The sequence below is a fragment of the Seriola aureovittata genome, chromosome 9 (assembly GCF_021018895.1).
Source record: "Seriola aureovittata isolate HTS-2021-v1 ecotype China chromosome 9, ASM2101889v1, whole genome shotgun sequence".
Lineage (NCBI taxonomy): Eukaryota > Metazoa > Chordata > Actinopteri > Carangiformes > Carangidae > Seriola > Seriola aureovittata.
In genome coordinates this window covers 15,124,328-15,139,301 of record NC_079372.1, presented here as the reverse complement: position 1 = coordinate 15,139,301, position 14,974 = coordinate 15,124,328, and the positions used below count along the sequence as shown (strand labels likewise).

At 39.2% G+C, this 14,974-nt stretch overlaps 1 long non-coding RNA gene across 1 annotated transcript in view; it reads right to left on the bottom strand.

The window, feature by feature from the left end:
- The window catches only part of LOC130175060 (uncharacterized), a 48,552-nt gene extending 34,492 nt beyond the window's left edge, over positions 1 to 14,060 (bottom strand). The window contains exons 1-2 of the long non-coding RNA XR_008828686.1: positions 13,783 to 14,060; positions 13,177 to 13,278 (exon numbers count right to left, since the gene is read on the bottom strand). This is a non-coding gene — a long non-coding RNA (uncharacterized LOC130175060). The remainder of the gene's footprint in view (positions 1 to 13,176; positions 13,279 to 13,782) is intronic.
- Between the last annotated feature and the right edge of the window lie 914 nt (positions 14,061 to 14,974).

Sequence of the window (14,974 nt, the reverse complement as noted above, 5' to 3'; positions counted from 1 at the left end):
AGTGTAATAAATCTAAATTCAGGTTGAGGAACAGCTTAGCTAGCTTATCTGGGTGATGTGATTGTATTCCTGCAAGAAAAAAAAAAAATTTGATTCACTCTTCCCTCTTCCATGAGCCGCTGCAATGTTAAAAGATAAATCAATGACAGTTCGCATAATAGCCCCCAACTTTCTTGCTTATCTCAAAGTGTCTCAGAACAAGTTAGAACAGAAGGTATTACAAAGAGAGAGAGGTGTACAAGGGAACGGTTTCATGCAGTGACCTCTGTTGCACCGGAGTGATAAAATGTCATGGCTTCTATGCATTTAATCCATCAAACAACACCCCCCCACCCCCCCCTCAGAAGGCCCTCAACTGAGAAAGGCCACCGTGGCTTATCATAACGTTTCCTAAAATGAAGATGACAATATACAAGGGATTGCAGAGTGAGCTGCATATATCCATCAGAGAGGAGATGAGAGTGTAGCTCATTTTTTGACATCGAACCATACTATAGCCAACATATGTTAACAAGAAAATGTGTGCAACAAACCAACAATGAATACATGATGAGGTTACGACCAAATAAAAGTCACGCTTTGCCCCTGTCACTTTTACGAGGTTACAATGTGTATATATATATATATATATATGCAGTATACATGCGGTCATCCAGCAGATGAAAGTCGTTTTATGCAGTCGTGTCCAGAAATGATGGTGTCTGCAGGTTTCTACTCAGGGCTAAAAATAGTTGGGATATACGACGTCTTGAGAGCCGTGGATGCTGTTACGGGCACAGGGAGCATGGGAAGCAAATAAAAACAGTAAATTTCAGTGCACTGTGGTGGGTGAAAACTGTCTCTTGAATTAGATTTGTCAATTCACGTATTACAATCACTTAGTCAGAGCAAGTAAGCTGCAGGAGAATAAAACAAAGATGGATGGCCTGACGCATCGTATTGCTAGCTCCACATAGTAAAAATACCAGAGGCATTATTTAGCATTTCTGTGTAAAGGCAGTTTTTATTGTATTTTTGTTTTGTTTTTTTCAAAGCGACAAATTCTTTATTGAATTTTAAAAGAAAAGAGTAAATGAATTACCACTGGGTTAAAACTTTTTTTTTTTTTAATTAGCATTAGCTTTACACACATATTCCCTGTGGATTTAGTGCATTTACAAGCGTGTTGAGACGCGTCTTTCAGAATTCGGGGCTGCAGATGGTGGAACCTGTTTCACCTACCGGAGTTGTCTATTAGAGAGGTGACAGGGTGTCTGTAATCACCACCTCAGCAAAGTTCAGACAGCCTATTACCCCCCCCCCACACACACACACACACACACACACACACACACACACACACACAACACACACACACACACACACACACACACACACACAACACACACACACACACACACAACACACACACACACACACACACACTCTATAATCAGTGAGGCAAGCCAGACTTCCCTCATCATGACCTCGGGAGACAGGAGATAGAAAAATCCCACCAATACCATATCTCCCTGCTCTGGCGGATAGCTAATGGTAGAATAGCTAATAGAATAGTATGGTGAGACTTTTTCTTTTTTTTTTTTCCCCCATTTCACACAAGGCTGGGAAACCCACATTGCACTCCATCACTGTTAGATATCCATACCACCCCAAGAACCTGCCCTGAGGATGAATAATTTTGCATATGAGGTAGTGGAAATGATCATTGAATGAATCATTGTAAAGCGAACGTCATTTGTCACTGTACAGATACACGGACGACCAAGTGTGATGGATGAAACGCCGGGGTCAAATCCTGTGACAGAAAATAAAGCGAGAGCAGGATGGAAGGGCAGGGAGGGATGGAGGGGGGGGTTGGGAGAGAAGGGATGGAAGTTTGTGCTAATGATATGGTCATATGTACACAGTGGAGCTCAGATGTGATTAAGGCAATGATATGATGGGTGGTGTCAGTGCCGAGCTTAATGACTAATGCAATGAGATGGAATTGGAAGAGACACTGGTGTCAGGCTGAAGTGGAATAATGCCTGGAGCCTCTGCAGCAGCAGACACATGGAACTGCCACAATGAGCAGCCTCATAAGCACAAATCGTTACGGTAGCTGGAGACTTAGACATGCATAATTAGCCTTACTGCAGAACAATACCAAATTGAAATTCAGTGCTTTTGACATTCTGTCAGGCAAATGATAAATAACCAGAAATAATAATGATGATTATTTCACTTATTTGTCATGAACCAGTATCCAGTGCTCTAAATGGATGCACACTGAAAAAAAGAAAGAAAAAAAAAAGAAGAAAAATAAAAGAAAGAAAAAAGAAAATGATTCAACAATGGGACAATGACTATGTGGAATAATGAGCATTCTGACATTATGTACACAAGTATTCATAACACAGTGAACTCGAGCGTCCTCTGTGCTGAAAATGAGTAGCCATACACCACCAGTCAAAAGTTTTTACAACACCTCCGTTTTTCCAGTTGTCATTGAAATTCACATAGCTTAATATCTCAGCGTTTCTGAAATGAAAGCATAGAAAAAAGAAACAATTTGAGATTTAAAAAAAAAATAAATCTAAATTTGTGACTCAGCAGCAGAAGAACACACTCTTGCTTTCTACAGTGTTCATCAAATCCTGTTCAGAAAGGTTGGTCCCAACCCTGTTTCAGAGGTTCGCACAAATATGTTGCACTTGCAGGTTGCTTTGTTTTCACCTTCTATCCAGTTCATCCCAAATCAGCTCCATGCAGGTTAAAGTCTGGAGACTGCTGCTCTCCCATCCTTTGCAGGCCACCGTCGAGTTCTTTCTTCTAATGTTTTGGGTCATTATCTTGCTGTAGGATGAACCCCCAACCAACCGGTCTGTCTTCCTTCTTCCTCTCATCATTATGATAGAACTATACACTACGACTTCCTGCAGTGCATTACTGTCCAAATAATACTTCTGAGGGTGTCATAACACAGTTTGCTCCAACACTGCCTTTGTACAGACAGATGGTTTGTAGGTAAACGACAAAAGTTTGGACCCCTGTAGGGAACTGTCTGCAATAATGTACAAGGCTTAATCTGCTGGAGAAAAGTTATAAATTGACTAATTTCCCAGACACAGTCTCTTTTATATTTTTATTTAAATTATTTTCAGTTGTGTTTTAATTTTTCTTGTTTTATCTGGGCAGTTTATCACTTATTTTTTTGTAGGCTCTGTGTTTTTCACTGGACAGGAACTACTAAAAAATATGGGTGTTCTAAAACTTCTAACCACCAGTGTAGTCTAAAAATAAAAATTAGAATTACTGCCTTGCGGTTGTATGCCTCTGCCAACAAGTCAAGTTGCAAGAATTATGGTTAAAATCTCACTTTCCTGAGTTAAAGAACTGAATAATGGCCAGAAGTGTTTTTGCAGAACATGACGGTTGACCGGATATAAAATGTCATCCCTTCATCATTTTCTCCTATTAGACATTTGTGTTAAATTGTGTCATAATTAGTGTATGAATTCTTGAGTTATGGCCAAAACTGTGTTTTTTTCCATCACAGTGACTTTGACCTTTGACCACCAAATTCTAATCATTTCATCCTTGAGTCCAAGTGAACATTTGTACCAAATTTGAAGAAATTCCCTGAAGGCGTTCCTGTGATATTGCTTTCATGAAAATGTGACGGACGGATGGCCACAGCTGTTGCCGGCACGAAGGCATAAAAAGTACGTCCATCAGTTTTTAATGCCACTGAGATACAGCTCCCATGTTAGACTGGAATGAAGTGTGCGTCTATCTCCATATGTCCCCTTCAGTCTGTGAGGTGGATTCACATCACAGTCAAAAAGGGAATATAGACTCAAACTACAATGAACACCTCGGGGGCATACGTACGTACGAACAGAGGGACGACCTAAATGCATAATGCCTTCGGCCACAGCTGTCGCCGAGAGAGGCATAAAAAGGGGTGAAAACCAGCTCCATCAGGATGACCAGGAACATGGCCCCATTCCACTTTATTGCTGCTTGGCCTTTCAGGAAAGAGAACTGCTTGCCATTGCACATCTCCAATAATATCTCTCTGCATACATAAAAAGGAGGATGGTGAGGCACACAGGAAAGCCCAGGTTGTTTATGGTTGCAATATAGATTTTATACAGCTCCCTGGAAAAGGGAATTACGTCTTAAATTACAAAGATGTCTCTGTGAGTTGTCAGCTGCATGAGTTATATGGGCCTGGCGGCTAGTGTGCCTGTTTGGCTGCGGGGGACACTGGGGAGCTGAAAGCCCCAGAATGGGTCTCAGCAGAGACGGCTGACCTACAGTATGCAGAGTCAGCTCGAAATAACAAAGTTACTCAAACCCCCTGATGAAACAATGGCCCAGATGAGGCAAATGTGTGAAGTACAACAAAGCACAGAACGGTAGGAAAGCACACACAGTGTACGCACAAACACAGAGACAGACACACACCCACACACACACACACACACACCTCTTTGTTCAAGTGTAGGATATATACTAAGCCGAGTGCAAATCCGCATCTGTCTTTTGACAGCAGCCAACTCCTGCTGTTTAAACTACAGCAACTGCAACAATTCAGATAAATATAATTGAAGAACAAGCAGATTCACAAAGAGCAAATTATTTGTTTAAAACAATGATAAAGGGTAATAATAAACCAGACATGATTAGGATGACTCTTCACAGTCATTACTGTAGGCACAATCTATTTCCCCGTAAACTGTTTGGGACAAAAACATTACTTTTTCAACACTTTTAAGTGCAATATAATATGTAATGAAAGGTGGGTAAGTACTCTATTACATTGTTGAATGGGATAGACACAATCTATAATAGATGAATAGACAAACAACAAAAGGAAACATTACTGAATAGGAAAACAAAGCAGTTTAGATATGAAGCGATGTTGTATTATAGCACTGAATACTAAAGATGTCAGATGTGGATGAGACTTTCAAACTCAGTAACGTCTTTTAATTTGATTCTAATAATTCACTTTTATCACAAAGCTTTCTCATAGAACTTATTTATTGATTTGTTTATATTTGTTTTTACAAATATGCACATCTGTGGGAATGTATGTGTATTTTATATTTCGACACCCTCTTAAAATAATGGCCTAAGTCATTTTTTCAGGTTTTTCAGGAAACACAAAAAACTTAACAAAAGAGTCACACTTTTGACATAGGCCATTATACAACAGGGGTAGAATTGCATGTTCCCCTCAACTGAGGATTCAGGCGATTTTACCAGAGGTGGCCAGCATCATGAGGGGGTGATTTAGGCAAAAAAAACATTTTTGTCAAAAAATGACTTAGGCCATTATTTTAGGAAGGTGACGATTTGCCTTGTAAATCACTTTGTAACTGCTGATTCTGATAAGTCAGTGTTTCCCTCCATATGCACCCAGTTGTAAATAATGAACTGTGAATCCATTCTTTAACAAAATTTGGCCTTCTGAAATGCAATTAAATTACTTAATTCATTCCCTCCAATAAATGATTTAGGTTCAGAAATGAATGTATTGTGCCCCCGATTATTAATTAATCCAATTTAATTAGGCTAAGAGTGTTGAGTTAGTATAGTAGTAAGAACTGCACTTACAGGTTCACTTTCTGACAGAGTTTTCTACATCACATTATGTCACTATGGCCCAAAGCAAAGTTGTACTTTGAAGCCAAATGTCTGCAAACAAATGATAATTACTACATGTTAAAATTACATTAGGATGCACAGTCCAGCGTAAATATCCAAAAGGGAAAGTGGTGAGTTTCTTTGCTGCTACTGTATGTGACTGTTTGGTTTCGTCTATGAATAGCCTTATCCCATAGCATTACAGTGTCAGGGTCCTGATCCTAAGACAGGGGAACATTTATCACAGAGGCGGCCCATTTATAAAATGACATTCCTAACTGGCCTGCTTCCAGCTACGAGAACCAAACACTGGCTTTACTGAACACTGAGGATAACAGGATAAGCTGAAAAGGCAAAAGGAGAGTCAAGAGGTGTAACAGAGCCTTCTATTTCCTCTGGATCCTTTCTTAAATGTTATAAATGTTACAGAGGAATTTACCCGGTGCACAGTTCCCTGGGATAAGAGGAAAAGTTTACCAAGAATATTGGTCAATAACAATCCAATTACCCCCCCCCCCCCCCCCCCCCAAACACACACACTCCTCAGTGCACAGCAATGCCTCTTTGCTGATGTCTTTATAAACAGGATGCTGCCTCAAATTCTGATCAGTCATTCAAACGCACAGTGTGTGTAAGAGTGTGACATTTACATTGTCATTTACAGAGACAGTAGAATATTCATTATTAATTTAAAGCGTGTTGAATTATTAAATATAGAGAATGTTATCTGAGATTATAGCACTGAAAGTGTGAACATCTACGGTTGAGTCAACAAATAAATCCTATTTTCATCCCCTGCTGAAGGGCGGCGCTTACAATGTCAAATGGAGTGGAAAGAGGGGAAGAATATAAACATGCATGATTTCTTGTTCCCCTGCAGTTTTGGATATATGCCACGAGGAAAACAGATTTGCACAAAGAACAGTCGCCAAGCCTCTAACTATAAGCACTAATTATATTTTACGCACTCATTACATGATTTAGCACTGGACTTACTTTAAGTGTGCAACGTCCAAGAAATGAGAGAGAGAGAAAAGACAGAAAAAGGTCTCTCTGCAGATGATGACATATGTACCTGTGCTCACAGTGAAGGACTTGCCTCGGACGTCCAGAGCGTCAAGCATCAGACAGGACGACCGGGCGCCATCTCTCCATTGAGGATCATAATGCAAGGGACAATTAGGGTGTGTGTACCACCCCCACCCGCCCCACCAACCTCCATCCACATTGCCACCCCGACTCCCCCCCCCCCCACTTTGATCTCAAGGCCCAGAGATCGACGTGACAGTGACATTAACAAGCCTTTACCAAGGGGGCCAACTGCGCGCCCCCTAACAGCCTCTTGTTAGACTCATTATGGGACATATGGTTTAAATCACGGCTCAAGGAGATAGATTTCTGACCTTTTTTTGGCAACCGATCTCAGGGCTTGACACTTACATTTTTCCCAAGGAGCACATGTGCTCTGAAGTTAAAAAATTTAGGAGTGCATAAAGAAGTTTAGGGCCGCAATGAAACTGTATCAAATCATGTGTTTTGCCGCAATAAAGGGAAACAAAGAGACATTTACAAGCAGAATGATTTAACTCATTTTGAATACAAAAAGTACAATAGGTTTGTAACTATTTCTGCTTCAAACTATATTCATTTAATAATTATGCTATATGTCTATTTTAAATTACTTGAATCTGTATAAACAGTATGAATGGTATGAAGGCCTCTATAATAAAGTCGTTCTTCTTAGTTCTAAACACCAAAAAATGTCTGTTTAGACACATATCTGAGCTCAGCCAGGAGTCCACAGCAGGACTGGGATCAAATTAGTGACAGACTGATTATTCGGGATTTTGAGATACTCAGCATCATCCAATGCCTGCAGTCCCAAGGCTGATAAACAAAAAATTTAAGTTTTTTTTTTTGACAGTTTAATTCTTTTTATTACTTGTGGACATTCTTTTTAAATCTAAAATAAGTACAGAGTCCACATCTACAGAGACAATGCACATTCTTTATTTTCAAATATTTCTCAATGTGATCAAGTGAATAATACATTAGTATTAAATAAATGTTAAACAACATGATATTGGTATTATGTATCAGCCATCAGCCCTGCAAACTAAATATTGACATCAGCATCAGCCACTGAAAAACCCGTCTCTGCAGCTTCTCGTTGCAGTTTTGACCCTTTGCGTTACAAATGGATCACATGGTTTTTCAACGGACCGAATTGGTTCAGCTTAGTGACTGCAGCATCGTCATTGTTGTTGTGTTACCAGTAATGTCATTCACACACATGCTCCTCGATACATTTTACGTGACAGTGTCGGATCAGGAGATAAGCATATCATCGCAGCCCAACTGAACAAATACTAATATTAACATGCATGTGCGTAATGACAGTGCCAACATGCGTATGTTTAACAGGTGCTGTGTGTAGCATGTTCATCATCTCAGTTTGTGGTGTTAGTATTCTCATGTTGTCTAATCGGCTGTAAACACACAGTGCAGCTGAGGCTAATGGGAATTTCATCACTTTTGCAAGTACTTAAAATATTTCAGTCTGGATCAAAGTGGTGACATGAACAATAGACCAACATTGCCCTCCCCAGAGCCATGTACCCTAGCATTTCATAAATATTACAATTGGTCGATTAGGAATTTATTTCTCACTGAAATAAAAATTTGCTAAGAGGACGGGGGGTGATGATCATGATCAGCTTTAATATTCAAGCCTCAATTTAAAATTTAAATTCAAATAAAACTGAAGAATCATTAAATCACTGGCAAGTGTAATGGTTATGTAGTCTAACACTTTACTCCAGTAGCAATTGTGCTGAAACCATTTTAATTCTGAGTGTTGGGCTTAGTGGGCTGATTACATGACCTCATTTTAAATGCTGAAAATGTTTTAAATATGCTTTTGTAACAAAGCGTCAGTCTGTATCTTGTTGCGTGCTGCTGTGTTTTGAATGAAGATGTGAAGCAAAGCCAAGATATGTAGACATACAATATGTGCGTTGGAGTTTGACTCAGACAGCTCCCAAAAGCACCATGCAAAATATTTAAGTAAACATACTGACATGACAATAGAAGTGTTCAGTAAAATCCTAATGTTAGTTTATCTATATTTCTGGTTTATCACACAGCTTTACTTACAGCTCAAGAGCAACCCTTCAAACTAAACTATGCAGCTTTCCACCTTGCTTGTCGATTCCGCTCTGTCCACTGGAAGTGACAGGGATCTATTTTCAGCGCTGCTGTAGATGTACCATGCAAATGCCATGACAGGCAGGAGATGGGAAAACAGAACGACGGGATTTTTTGAGGACAGACTATGATGTCAGTGCGGACGCAGGAAGAGAAAAGGACAACAGATGTAACAGAGTTCACGCCTTGTCCACTTCACCCAATATTGAATAGCAGAGAGACCTCTGGCCTAATGAGGCCTCTAATTTGTGCTTTCCAGACAAAGCTATCTGCAGACGTGGGGTGATTTAGGGAAGAAGCAGAATACGTTGTACAGCGGACGAAAGCTGAGTCATCACATCAGTCTTCAGCTGTTCCTAACAAAATTGCTACATCTCCTCGATGGTGCTCTAAGGTGAGATTTGAGGGGGTGCAACGCGAGGGTCTGAGTCTGCATCTCGTATATGGCACTGCTCCAAACTTGGAAAGAGGAGTGAAACACAATCCAACATTACTCTCATGGGTTTTAATCTATTTTCACATTAACCCTTTGCATCAATGCTTGACCTGCAAGGCTTAGAACACGGCGCCACCGTGTCAACAGACAGATTCATGTGTCAGCTGGCATCAGTGAAGCGAAGCAGGGCAATATTGTGCTGTTTGTCGACGTGATGTGGCTGCATGCCGTGACTCCTGTGGCCTGAGGAGACGGGCACGGCCAGGCCATAGGGCGCCTAGCCGGGTAATAAATCACTGGGATGACAGGAATAGTGGCCTTTACATTATGACACACACACACACACACACACACACACACACACAGAATTGTCTGCGGAGACACACACACACACACATATAGTGTGTGTCTTCAACTACCAGTTATACACTACATTACACAAAACATACAATTTCACCTTGCACTTTACACTTCAACAACTGATGTACCACTGGACACACAGAGGTTACTTTATCATCATCACAATGAGTGCCTCATCACCATCAATCATTATCTTAATTTTTTATAGTATATCAGATAGTTTCATCTGTTTTGTCAATTAAAAAACAACAGCCTGGTAGCTCATAAGAATTTCATCAGCCTGACATCCTTAATGTTGCAATATGAGGTTGGTGTCATGACTGATATCACGCACAAAACAAATCAATACGCCTAAGCATCGCATTCCCTAAGATAGCCCATCTAATCAAAACTATCAATCCTGCACGTCTAGTCTGGTCTGTAGTCATTACCAGCCTGCACAGCCCAAGGCTATTAGCGCCGGAGCTACCTAGCGTGCTGAGCAGAGTACCTTCAACATTAGTGTGGTCAAACACCCTCAGCGCCGCAGGATGAAAGGATGAATGGCAGGGTTGTGGAGCCAGCAAAGCATGATCATACTAATGGGCCATGGTAAATGGACCAGCTATGGGTATATTATGGGCTGACTGGCCTGCTCTGTGATCCAGAGCCGTGGCCATTTCATGGTGTCTGCCTGGGACCTGGCTATACTCACTCACTGAGATGGAGAGCTCCATGAAGGAGCCTGAATTTCAAGAGGGGTTTTGTCTGAGGTGCCGGGACAATCGCTAGAGACAAAAAGGGAGCTGTCTGTACTTGTTAAGTTATGGGACGACTGATACAGCTTTGTAAGAGGAAATCTGCCTTCGCTGAGGCGTCAGCACTTCTCAGCATCTCACAGGTCTTCTGCTCACATGCACTGACAGCTAGCACTATAGATAGCATTGTGGACAACATCCATTTTAACCACTATTTGACAAATTGAGCAAAATTAACAAAATATTTCTTGGATTTATTGAACATACAAATTTTTACATAATCACTAATATACAGCAATCATATATTCATGTATTTTAGGCGTTTTAGATAGTTATTTATATTATATTAAACTAAGTTTTTTTAATTAAGTTATATCAGCCTGTTGCAATACAGGATAAATTTATTGCTGGTTTGTGTCTTGTTTTATTCAATTTTTTGATAATAATGAAAAATTTATAAAAACATACTGCCTTATCCTCAAATTCATTTAGCCTGTGATATGCCAAAATGAATTGACTAATGCCAAACCAAGCCTTAAGTAAAGTCTTAATATTATCTATTCTGTCTGACAGCTAAGGGAATAGGTTTCATCTGCCAGAGATACAAAACAAGAAAAAGAAGAGAGACAAACAGAAGCTCTAATCAGCGAGTGTTACATGACATAAATTATCTGGCTAACAAAATGGTCACTGATTGATTTTTCTGTCATTCAACTGATTGTGTATTTGACATACTATTTCAGTACCGCTATGAACATATTACTTCCAATAAAATAAAGTTCATTTTTACAGCTTTTACTTCAAATGTATAAACTGTACAAATTCTGTAAAAACTGTGTCTCTTCCATAAGAGATTCGATTCCAAGTAAGTTATTTCGTGCAGCAAGACGTGTTTTTCTGCCTTCAAATCCCACTGGAAAATACAAGAAAATAATGGGTGTAAATCAAGCAATGTCTTATTGTCGCCTGAAGCAGTGCCTGTGATCTGAACAAACTCATGACACTAACCACAGCTGACGAGCGCAGAAAGCTGAGCAAGCCTTCCTCTGCTGATAATGGCCAACAGAAAGATCCAGCAGGAGGAGGAAGAGGTCACACGTCAGTGATGGTCAAGTTGATCATGTTGTGTGGAATTATGCTTCACATTAGAACACAGTGTTGCACGTGTGAGTTTTTTCTTCAGACAATATGGAGCTCACTAGAAGAGCTCATTGGCATGCTGGGGAAAAAAAGCCTCTTCATCCTCATCACATTACATGCACAGAGCAGGACAGAGTTCTTCATTAATGATTTTAAAGTGCTAATTTCACTCCAACAGAGATTTATAATGCTAATATAAAACTGTAACTTCTGTGCCATAGAGTAAAAAATAGACGATAGAACATATATTTACATAAATGATTCACAGTTCAATGAATTCTTCTGATGAAATATTGGACATTTTTGAATAACAATTGTGTGATTTTGTGTGATCACTTTTACTAATGTGTGTCAATATGAGTTACGCTGGATGTTTGATGATGAGAGCAGCTTTCCGATAGTACTGCAAGCGGAATAGACACTTAATCTTGACTGTTCTCGGTGGAAAAATATGAAGTCTTGCCATCTGAGCTTTAAATAGTACTACAGTAAAACAGAGCAGGAATGAAATGGGGGGAAAAAATGAAATGGGTGAAAATCTATTTCACTATAGTGGAATAAATTTGACTCAAGGAGGTCATTTGGATTTTTTTCTCATGTGGGTAAATCTAGAGGGGCATTGTGACTACATGTAAAAATCTCCCCTGAATTGATATCCAAAGTATTCAGGGGTTGTTTCTGTTCTCAAATAAAAGCATGCCTTTGCACATGTACATTTAGAGTCTAAATTAAATGTTCAAAGAAATGTAAACTGTAATGATACTGTAGCTATTTTTCAATTTTCAAAAGAGGATAAAACTGTATTAAGACATATTAATGGAAACACATTGTCTAAACTTCAAGCCTCTAGTTGGACATTTCCCAGGCAGTGGTTGACTGACATCTGTGAGCTAGAGTTGCTAGGAAACACGCTGTCAGCTTCTATGGTGCAGTAGCGACTGCAGAAGATCATATTCCTTAATAGCCTCCTGATGATTCGCCGTTATCGATATTATCGATAAGCCCACACAAGCATTGGTTATGTACCCTTAGCTGCTTGAGACTAAGATCATTTTCTACTCAGAAACTGGAATATTGCACCCATTAATGCAAATAAAATGACTTAAAAACAACTCTAAGATCTCTAGATCTCTAGATAGATAGATAGATAGATTGATAGATAGATAGATAGATAGATAGATAGATAGATAGATATGTTTACGTGCCTCATCCATTCACTTATTATACATAGAGGATCCTACTTCTTCATTTTCATCTTGTTTTTAAACATTTTTTTTTCTTCTATGGTGCCAGTCTCTGAGAGTCATCAAACCTAATTTTGTTGTACAATGACAAATAGAACAATGTACAAAACACTTGTTTGTATTTCACTTACGAATCTAGCCATCTCCCAAAAGTTTCAATATGGCTTGAATTTCTTAGGAATGACCTTTTAAATTATGATCTGAAAAACTGACCTTTCAATATCTTATTTACCCAGCTTCTAACACTGAACCAATATGCCCACACTGTCACACACACACAGCAACTCAGAAATAATGCCCTTTAAAATCAAACAATTATACAGGCCTAAGTCTTGGCTTGGGAGCATAGTGGCCTGAAATAGGTCACTGCTTGTGCAAGTTACTTAAATAAACGCAGGTGCAATATAGTACTCACAAATCAATGGATTATGGTCTGAAGCAGGGGCAAGGGAAGGATGGAGAATGGACTTCAACCTGGGCCCTGCCCAAAAGCATCCAAGAAGAGTTTCCTGGTCATCTGTCCAATAAATACAAATGTCAGTTTCCTCACTCACTTTATTCACCAAATACTCATGTCCTAACTGGCAGAGTTAGTTTTTAGCCTTAAACGTACTGAAATGACTCTTGAAGAGTATTTAAACAGGGCGATTTGCATGAGACAGAAGGACTGTCATGTTATCTTCCACTACACAAACTGAGATTGCGCTTCTCTTGGTTGAGACTCGTGATCAATGTATATCGTTGTTTTTTCTACCTGAAGCTTAAACAGAGGAAGCAAAAGATACACAGGGGGCTGTGTTTCTTAAAAACCCACCTGTGCGCTGGTGACTAGTTTAAAGCTAATGCAAAACAAAGTAGCAACAGGATAAAGATATAAATGCTAAAACTTTAGCCGATGTTGACATGCTACACATCGTTAGCTCGGATTGATTCTCCACAATTCAACCGTTCTTTTACAGAAACCATGAGCACAAAAGATCAGATCAGAAACCAGCAAGATGCGAAATGGTGGGATCCTTACCTTTTAAATGTTCAAATCCGATTGTCTGTCTGTCCTCCATTCTTTATATTAGTCCATATAGCCTAGCCCCGCCGATCAAGAGCTTTAAAGGGGTTTTTCATAAAAGTATTCCAAGTTGTGGATATTTTCATGTGAAATCCATTGCAGACTGTCAGCAACTTCTTCACATGTTCCATCATGACACTTTTTTTTTTCAATTTCCTAAGGGGCTTTGGGTGTGTTTCTTTTCGTTAGTTTACTGCCAGGTCATGAACTCCTAATGGAGTGAGTCAGCTAACCCTTTCTCTGCCTAGTGACAACGAAAAAAAAGAAACTGGATAACTCTATTTCTGGTTTTTAACCCTTTCATTCTAGAAGTAAATTTGATAGGACACAAACACACACACATATATATATATATATATATATATATATATACAGACATATCAAGCTAGCATATCAAAATATTTGTATTTCAATGTACTTTACTGAAACAACAGTAAACATTTTTCATACTGCCTAACAGTCTCTTTTTATAAATTTACAATGTATGACTGAAATTACCAAAATTAATAGGTTTTAATACAAAATTTTGAAAATATTTGAAAGGTTATTTATTCATCTCTATTCATTTCTGTCTACAATTGAAATTTTAGATTGGGTGAAGTAAACAAACATGGTGCAAACAATAATATGTATTGATATTTGCTTCTGGAAATGGGAATATAAATACTGGGCTACTACTTACTGCCACATACAGTATTGGTTACTTAGCCACTGCTATGACACGGGCAGCTAATTTTAATTCATTCATTTTCAAATAATTAATTAATTCGTTTGAAGTCCCCACTTCTCAAACTTTGAATTTTTTTTTTTGATTTTCTAAAAATTTATGCTGGCCATACTAATGAATTCCATGTACAGGACCTCTTTGGTAAGGTTCCTGCTTTAAGGGGAGAAAGTGTAGTTCCTTCAAATGGTAGTTCCTTGGATGCCTGTGGCTCAGGAGGTAGAGCAGATTGTCTACTAATCAGAAGGTCGGTGGTTTGATCCCTGGCTCCTCCAGTCTGCATGTTGAAGTGTCCTTGGGCAAGATACTGAACCCAAACCTTTGTATGTATGTGATAGGCATAGAAAAGTGCTGTAGGAAGGTGTGTGTGTGTGTGTGTGTGTGTGGCTTGAAGTATAAAGCACTTTGAGAGGTCTCTAAGTC